The sequence below is a fragment of the Filicampus tigris genome, chromosome 7 (genome assembly GCF_054856515.1).
Source record: "Filicampus tigris isolate MCC_2025a chromosome 7, RoL_Ftig_1.0, whole genome shotgun sequence".
In the NCBI taxonomy this organism is placed as follows: Eukaryota; Metazoa; Chordata; class Actinopteri; order Syngnathiformes; family Syngnathidae; genus Filicampus; species Filicampus tigris.
This window is the reverse complement of record NC_141223.1, coordinates 9,012,730-9,020,979: the sequence shown is the minus strand read 5'-3', so window position 1 is coordinate 9,020,979 and position 8,250 is coordinate 9,012,730.

The window sequence follows — 8,250 nt, the reverse complement described above, 5'->3', positions numbered from 1 at the left end:
GAGCGTTGGGTGCTTTAGAAGTGTGCTCTGGGTGACCTCTGACAGACACATCTTTTTTTTCACTGGCCCAACATTGCATCCCAACATTCTTTGGTAGTCTTCAGATCTCATAATGCCATGCACACAGTCAAAGGCATCCGATATCAGAATTGGCAACCCCAAAACATCAGTGAACCTGCACCATGTTTGACCGGAAAGACAGTGTTCTATTCTTCATTTTCCTCTCAATAGTCTGGCCATGTGCTGTACCCCCCCATAAAAAAACTCTACTTTGAGATTTAGTATTCTCAGAGTGCAGCAGTGTTAGTAGTGGGCCTGTACCCTGGGTAAATTATTACACAAATAGGATTGTCCAATCAGTAGAAGCATCCGGGACATGATAATTCCGTGGAACACAATGAAGAATTCTAAAGAAAATACCTCCATTATATACAACAGCACACCTGCACAATCTAATGACATCTAGTGCAACAACCTTATCAAAAATGTTGCCTTTACAAAAATTTTTTAGGGGCTTATGTATTTTGCTCATGCCCTTATGAAAGGATATACAGAAATTTCAGAACATTTCAAGTGCTTTCTAAAAAGGCATGTTCACTCGTACGGACTAGTACCACTTAGTCATGTTTGAAATGTAAACAAGAAGTTCCTGTCACTTTCTCAATGCAGCTGCACTGTTTGACCTGCCAACTGGGACTTTCTGTCATCAGGCGTGGGTGTGTGTTGGTGCTTTGTACACAATCATATGAAAGAATTACTACATATCACATTTGACTGAGTCAGAAGAAACCCCCTCTGCTTACGTGCACACAAAGGTGAAGGGCAGACTTGTGAAATACAGTGTGAGATTATTTACACTGTTCATTGTACCGAACCCCTGAATTACATTTGCTCTTGGCTGCAAATGCGCTGAGTGGAAATGTATCATGTTACGCTGGAACATGGGAATCTCTTGTATTCTTAAGAGGTCAGTAAGGGACAAAGCTTTATTCAATAAATCTGATCATATGCTTTCATTGTTATACACAAATTCCTTGGACGCACTGTGTGGGGGGGGGGCGGCGGGGTTGTTTGGTTTAACATTATTGTCCCTTGAGACACCAGCAGTTGTTGGTTTTTTTTTCTTCCAGTTTCTCCCCACTTCTTAGTTACGGTTGTATTGTAAACAGCCAATCAGAATTAACCCTACTGTCCGACTCCTGATTGGTTAAGAATTGTGGCACAATTATAACGCCTGAATCGCAAGCGTGAATCGGCCTATTCTAGGCGTAGTAAAGAGAAGAAGCCAGCATAAAAAAAAGCTATATTGTGCGTGCGTGTGGACGGTTTTGTACACGCGAAACACATTTTTGAATCGCGAGTCACTTTTGTACGTGGTAATTCACATTAGATGGACGCGAAACACATTTTTGTACGCTGTATTTGACATTACGCTTACGTAATTGTGGCATCGATCTAACGCTATAGCTTCGTCTCCTAAAGGAATACCGTAAACACGGAAGCGCTTCAAGAAATGCGTGCGTCCACAAGAAGACCACATTCAGTGACTTCACAATGACATGTCCAACCACTAGCTTCAGAAACAGCATTTAGTACTAATTTATCCAGAGACATTCTGTCATTTAAAACTGTCCCAACCATCAAATCTCATGTAATTTCCCACTCTCTTGTGATGCTCTAGTGATTTTTGTTAACTGGTGTAATTCTCCTCACCTCAATTGCAGTCATTCAGCAAAGCACATACTAACATTATTGTGCCTTGACATATTGTGCCTATAGTACAATGAAATGGTGCATACAGTCATGGCCAAAAACATTCGCATCCCTGTGCTTCTGTCAAATAAAGCACCACTTCTCACTGGAAAATTGCACCAATAACAAATTCTTTGGTATTCATAATTATTTATCTTATTTGCACTGGCACGACACAAAACTGTGAAAAATGGCCAAATCCATCATTCCACAAAGAACTCCAAAATTGGACTGATCCTGCGCTGTGACAGTAACGCATGCATAACAAGTTGCAGCGTGCGTGCCATAAACCCCAAACTCGGTCGGCCATTTATTATCGGTCATAGCTTTCCGCATGTTCCGCGCATTATAACTCAATACCTGCATGCAGGCTGGCCTCGCATGGCTGTAGACTGCGAAGCATGAGCTGCGGGTGGTCGGATTTTTTGGCTTTAAAGGCTTTGATCGAATATGCCGATCACGTAATTTTTCACGAAAATCGGCCGATCATTATCGGTGCCCGATGGATCGTAGCATCCCTAGTTATTATTGAAAAATACAAATTTCTCCACAATAGAAGGTTTTAGGAAGTTCCTCTTCACGCACACTTTTTATTTATTTAGATATGAGTCGTTCACACGTCACTTTTGACACTTGTAAATTAATCGGTAACGTGATATTAACAGAACAATACAAGCCCCGAGGCACTAGAAGCAGGGTGATTTGCAACGTGAAACGCATTTTCGTGTGTACCGGACGAGGCCTAGGATAACACAAGCGATTGGGTAAACGAGCACAGGTGGACTTAATAACCTAATGAGACAGACACGTACAAAAGAACAGGAGGAAAACACGAAACTAAATCCTAAATCAAAATCAAAGATAGACATTTCCAAACCACAATAGTTCATTGTACTCTTATCTAAACCACTCATGACCTATTAGCACTTCTTGCTGGAAAGTTGACACTGCAGTCAAAGAGATTTTTTCACATTAGGAGTGGGGCATGTACCGTCAGGTGTCGCCACAGTGATGATATCTTTGGCATAGTTTTTACACCAAGCGGATGCCCTTCCTAATGCATTCCACTCATTTTAACACCAGCAGTGGCTTGGATCTAGCATTACGTTAGCCTTCATGACTGGGATTTGAACCGTTGTCCCCTGAGTCAAAGGCAGCAATCCACCGTGTTACTCAACTGCAAAGTAACATATTTTAATGTACCATCACTAGTTTGTTAGAAAGAAGCTACCCCGGTATTGCTAGTTGGTAAGTACTGTATGCGCTCTCTACGGCAGACGAGTGCTGATGCACCACTCTCTGGCTGGATCTTCACCCCCCACAGACCGACCCTCACCCCCGTGAGCACCCCCAACCCGCTCCCAGATTGAATATTGATTGGTGTTGAATACTCAAGTAATCAATGGAAAAATCGATAGGATAATCAATTCTAAAAAGATTACTTTGCGACAGCCCAAATGTACATAAGTCAGGTCCATAAATATTTGGGCATTGACACAATTTTCAGCATTCCAGCACTGTACAACACCTGCACGATATTGGAAAAACATGCGACATGCGATGTGGATGTTAACTACAGTAATATTGATATTATTGCAATAATTAAAATTTACCTAAAGAAATGACATTTTTATTATCTAATGAAAGAAGTACATTCTTAAATGCAAGCTATTTGTGTTTTCGCATAATTAATTGTAATTCCCCTAAATCAGGGGTCGGCAACCTTTAACACTCAAAGAGCCATTTTGACCCGATTTCCACGGAAAAGAAAACACTGGACAATTATCCTTTGGACTTTCGGAGCATGTAGCCTTAACCTGAATTTAAAAATACAGTGGAAAAAAGAGCACCATTTTCATGAGAATGTGACGTGGTACACGTTTTCGACGCCGATTGGCTGTCTCCGACGAGGACGGGCTGGGCAGTCCTGAAATAATGATGGAAGGATGACTGATGGACTGACACCTGAGGTCTTCTTTTGTTGACGAGCATTGTGATATGTTTGTGCTTATAACATACCTTTTGAAATTACGGCCAAATTCAACCTTGGTTTCAAAATTCAGATAAGGCACAATTGAAATATTCCAAACGCATGTGGAAAATTTAAGTTGAACTACCTGGCCATAAATTCAACTTTTTCACATCACACAGAGGGCCATATTAAAATATTGACAACAAAGGCTAATGTTTTGTTTGTTTCTTTGTTTTTACATTATTGTTATTCATTCAAAAAAGAGCCATTGAGTGTGTCCACTTCAATATTTTTGCCAACAGTTTGTCTGGGAAATTCCACTGCAACTTCTTTAGGAGCCAATATGTTTGCGCGCGCGCGCGCACATATACACACACACGGGCACACGCTTGCGCATTGGAATTCCTGCTTATGTTGCCCACCACCTTGTGCACACAGCTTTATTTCGCAATAGCATAACATACTGTGAGTGCTTTCGAACAGAAAATGTGTCTTTATATATTATGACACTCATCAATGCCCGAATTGCGTTATGCTCCACCGACGGACAAGGAAACCTACAATTAATTATAATTTATCTTCAACCTTGAGTTTTGAAAGGGTTGACTGATCATCATGCTCTACTGCCATCTATTGGTAGATCTAGGTAACTTTTTAAATGTGTGCTTTTTTTTGCACCAGCACATATGCAGTATAGGAGGAGTGGACTTGTTTGTGTCAATTAAATTAACTGATTTTTAAAATTTGTCCTATTTTTTTTTAATAAAACAATTTTGGAAAGTTCAATTATTTGAGATGAAATACGAATACAATTATAACATCTGTTTGAAATACCTTATGTTGTGCCATTTCCTTCCACATTGAGTCACTGGTGTTGTTACTATATGGAATATTAGTGCTCTGGCATATAGCACAGTGTAGGATGTGTGTGTGTGTGTGGGGGGGGGGGGGGCTGCGTGTGTGTGTGGGGGTGTTTTTCTAGCTAGCGGTTGCAACATTTATTAGGAAACATTTCAAGGATTTTAAGGCTATATTTTTATTATAAGACTCAGTGACGATTCAATTGAAAGACATCGAAAAAAAGTGAATGATAGAAACTGACAATGTCATATTGACTGTACAAGTGCAGATTTAAACTTAATAGTTGCTATTTTTTTCAAGACCTAATAATGTCATTAAGCTTTCTTTGAATGATTTGTAGATTAACTAGTCAATTTACATCCAGGAAACCTGAATGTACAACTAAATTATAATATAACATAAATTCTAAGACAGGCTGGATTGTGGCTCTTGAGGACCGGACTTGGCCACTTCTAAACTAAAACATTAGAAACACCGGTTACAAATATACTGAAAAAAAGCTGTTTTCAGTTATAAACATGTTTTGATTGCTGTAATATAAATGAAATAGTGAAATACATTAAGATGTAATATATGCGGTTTTCCTTGAGAAACCACTCAGATTTCACCAACCCAGCCCCGCCCCCCATGTTTTATTGTTATTCCTCGGCTGGCATCACTTACAGTCACACCATGTTATCAAACTGTGGAAGTAATGTTCTATAAGAGGTGATATGAACTTTTTACCAGAAGAGGGTGCTAACAGACATATAACTGCACATATGGAATATGCGCCAAAGAGGCCTAATCTGACATTTTGACATGTCAATTATCTGGAGTGGAACCTGGCAGGTCCAAGCAGATTCCAGGGGTTGCATGCCTCCGCTGCCCCGGAGCCAGTGTGCGAGGAGACACTCTTTGTTTGATATGTTTGTGAATTTTTGTGATCTCAGTCTCAGCGATGCGAATATCCGTACCCTTGAAAACTAGGTGTAAAGTAAACTTGCTCAAACGTCTTTTGACGGCTAAAACTATTGTAAGCATCCTTTCATTTGTTTTTACGATGCAACCCTCCCAGTTTCATAATCATACCCATAGCAACATACTTAACAACGAAAATGCAAATGTTTGGCAAGATACGTAATCTGCATGCGAGTGACGTCACTAGAAGAGATCGAGTCGCCAGTCACCCATTGTACTGCATTGTTTACGTTTGCTGCTCTTTGCCATTCTTATCGCGTTTTTCGGCAAAATGCCTCAGCACTGTGTGGCGATGCACTGTTCACATTCAGGCCAACAGTTTCAGTGGACAAAAGATAAGAATAGGGCACGTAACTGGACCAGTTTGTGTTACAGTTCTACTGGCTTCAACATTAATTGGCTGCCAATTCCACCTGTGTCCGTTCGGGCAATGCCAGTTCAATAAATGTTATTTTTTCCTGTCTGCAGATACGTCACAAGCAACATTGAAACTGTCTAAGTGCATACCTGTTCAATTCTGCAATAAACACTTGAAACAAAACGTCTCATTTACAACTTACAACTGGCTGCAAGAGATTGGAAACATAGTAAAAACTAAAAATATAAAGGTAGAGAGCAGTATTTTATCCTGTGACACAAAGGGGGGGGAGAAAAGAAAAAAAAAAAACGGCACAGCACACTGGAGGCAACGCTCTAACGCCGTGCCATGAGCTGGCATGACTTGCTAACTTGATGAATGAACACGCCATATCCTCATTGGAAAACTACCAAACAAGTCAATCTCACTATAGATTCAATTGCATTTTCAGTTCGCTGATTTTCATCATGTCATGTCATCAGTGCAGTCCGGCATGGTGCTTTGTATGATGGGTCATTGGACGCTGTTTACAACACCTTCATGAGTCCCTTGTCTTCAACAATGTTGATCGGCCTGCAGTTCATCGCTATTCACTTGGCAAGAGCAACCCCCAGTTGCTCCTGATGCTGCGTCGTCAGTAGGTAGATGAGGTACAGTATAAAGCGCTTTGAGTACCCAAGGTAGAAAAGCGCTATATAAGTGACAGCCCGTTCGTCATCCCGTCGGTCGCAGACTTGCTCATAAGCGGGTTCTTCTCGTGTTTGGTTTGGCGAATATCTTTGCAATGGCTCACTACATTTGCGTCTTCGTTGCTATCATTAGCTGTGGCTTTAGTCGTGGCTGGTTACTCTGCATTCATGTGGTAGGCTTGAACTGCTTCTTTGGTAAGCAAAGTCCTTCTTACAAAGAAGGCATATCACTCTGGCTCTATCAATAGTGCTGTCAGGGTGTTTTTTAAATTTACCATTCCTCAGACCAACAACTCTCACACGCTCTTTCATTTTCACGTCTTCTCTCTGCTCCTGGATTTGCCCTTCCACCTACAATAGGAGCCTATGCCAAACACAATGACAGCCAATCAGTGTCCACTTCAGGGTGTGCCATTGACCATTGTTTTTTACACTCCTAACAACTCAAGCACAGGCCCCATGCATCAAAATGGATCTCATCATCATACAGAAACAGTAAATTTAGAGATTATTAATTAGATTCATGTGATTAAAAATATTAATGCTTTAACTCTGACTCTAATTAATTGATTGCAATTAATGCACTCATTTTATTTGCTTTGTTTGTTTTCCCTTGGCTGTTGTTTTTATATAATCTGTTTCTCAATAAAGCTTTTAAAAAAGAAGTCCAGTTATATATAAAAAAAATAAATCATCTGAGTCCTGTTATGTCGATGATTGGCACATATAGCATCATGGCGTTGAGTGACAATTGGCGTTTTTGCAATGTAAATATGCGGATAAAGGGCGTTACTAATTAATAGCGTGCCACACAATATACGTCACCATAATAATTTTGTATTCATGCTGCTAGCAACTGTTGCTGGGGCGCAAACTTGTGCATATCAGTCACGCTAACCGCATGTAAGTAGTCCTATGGATGAGATGTCTACTGCGGCAAACCTACTAATTCTGTCCGGTGCCAAATTCACTGGTGTTGAAGAACATACTAATGTTCAATTGAAGAGAAGGCTTGAGTGTAGAAGGCTGAAAAAAAATGTGAAAAAAGAGCCGACCTCTATCCAGAGGTAAATCTTTTATCGAAATCTTTTTTTTTTCCAAAACATTGTCCTACGTGACTAACAATGATATTCTCCTGTTTCAACAAGCTATCCTTTACCACCATATTCCCTATGTTTCATATCTGTTTTTTTTTACATCTTTGACAGTTGTTGCGGGGGAGAAGCGCACTTAACAGCTGCGATGAAACATAAAACCATTGTTCAAACAGTTAAGATCTCGGCATAATCTATGGTTGATATATTTCGTCCAGTTGCACAAAATAAAATAATTTGGAGCCAGATACATTTTTTAAGTAGATGTATGGTCTACTTAAAAATATATCTGGATTCTTTTGATTATATTTCATGCAACCACGTTGAAGCATTAAAATTGAGTAAATTCAACAGAAACTTTTTTCAATGTATATATACACTGAAAAAAATGATGGTTCAATTTATCAGAGGTGATGAGGATATAAGAGGGATAACAATAGGTGAGGAAGTACATAAGATGTCCTTGTATGCGGATGATGTCCTCTTGTATTTGACAGAGCCATCCACTACAATTCCACGTCTTATGAGTCGGATATCAATATATGGGTATTATTCTGGTTATAA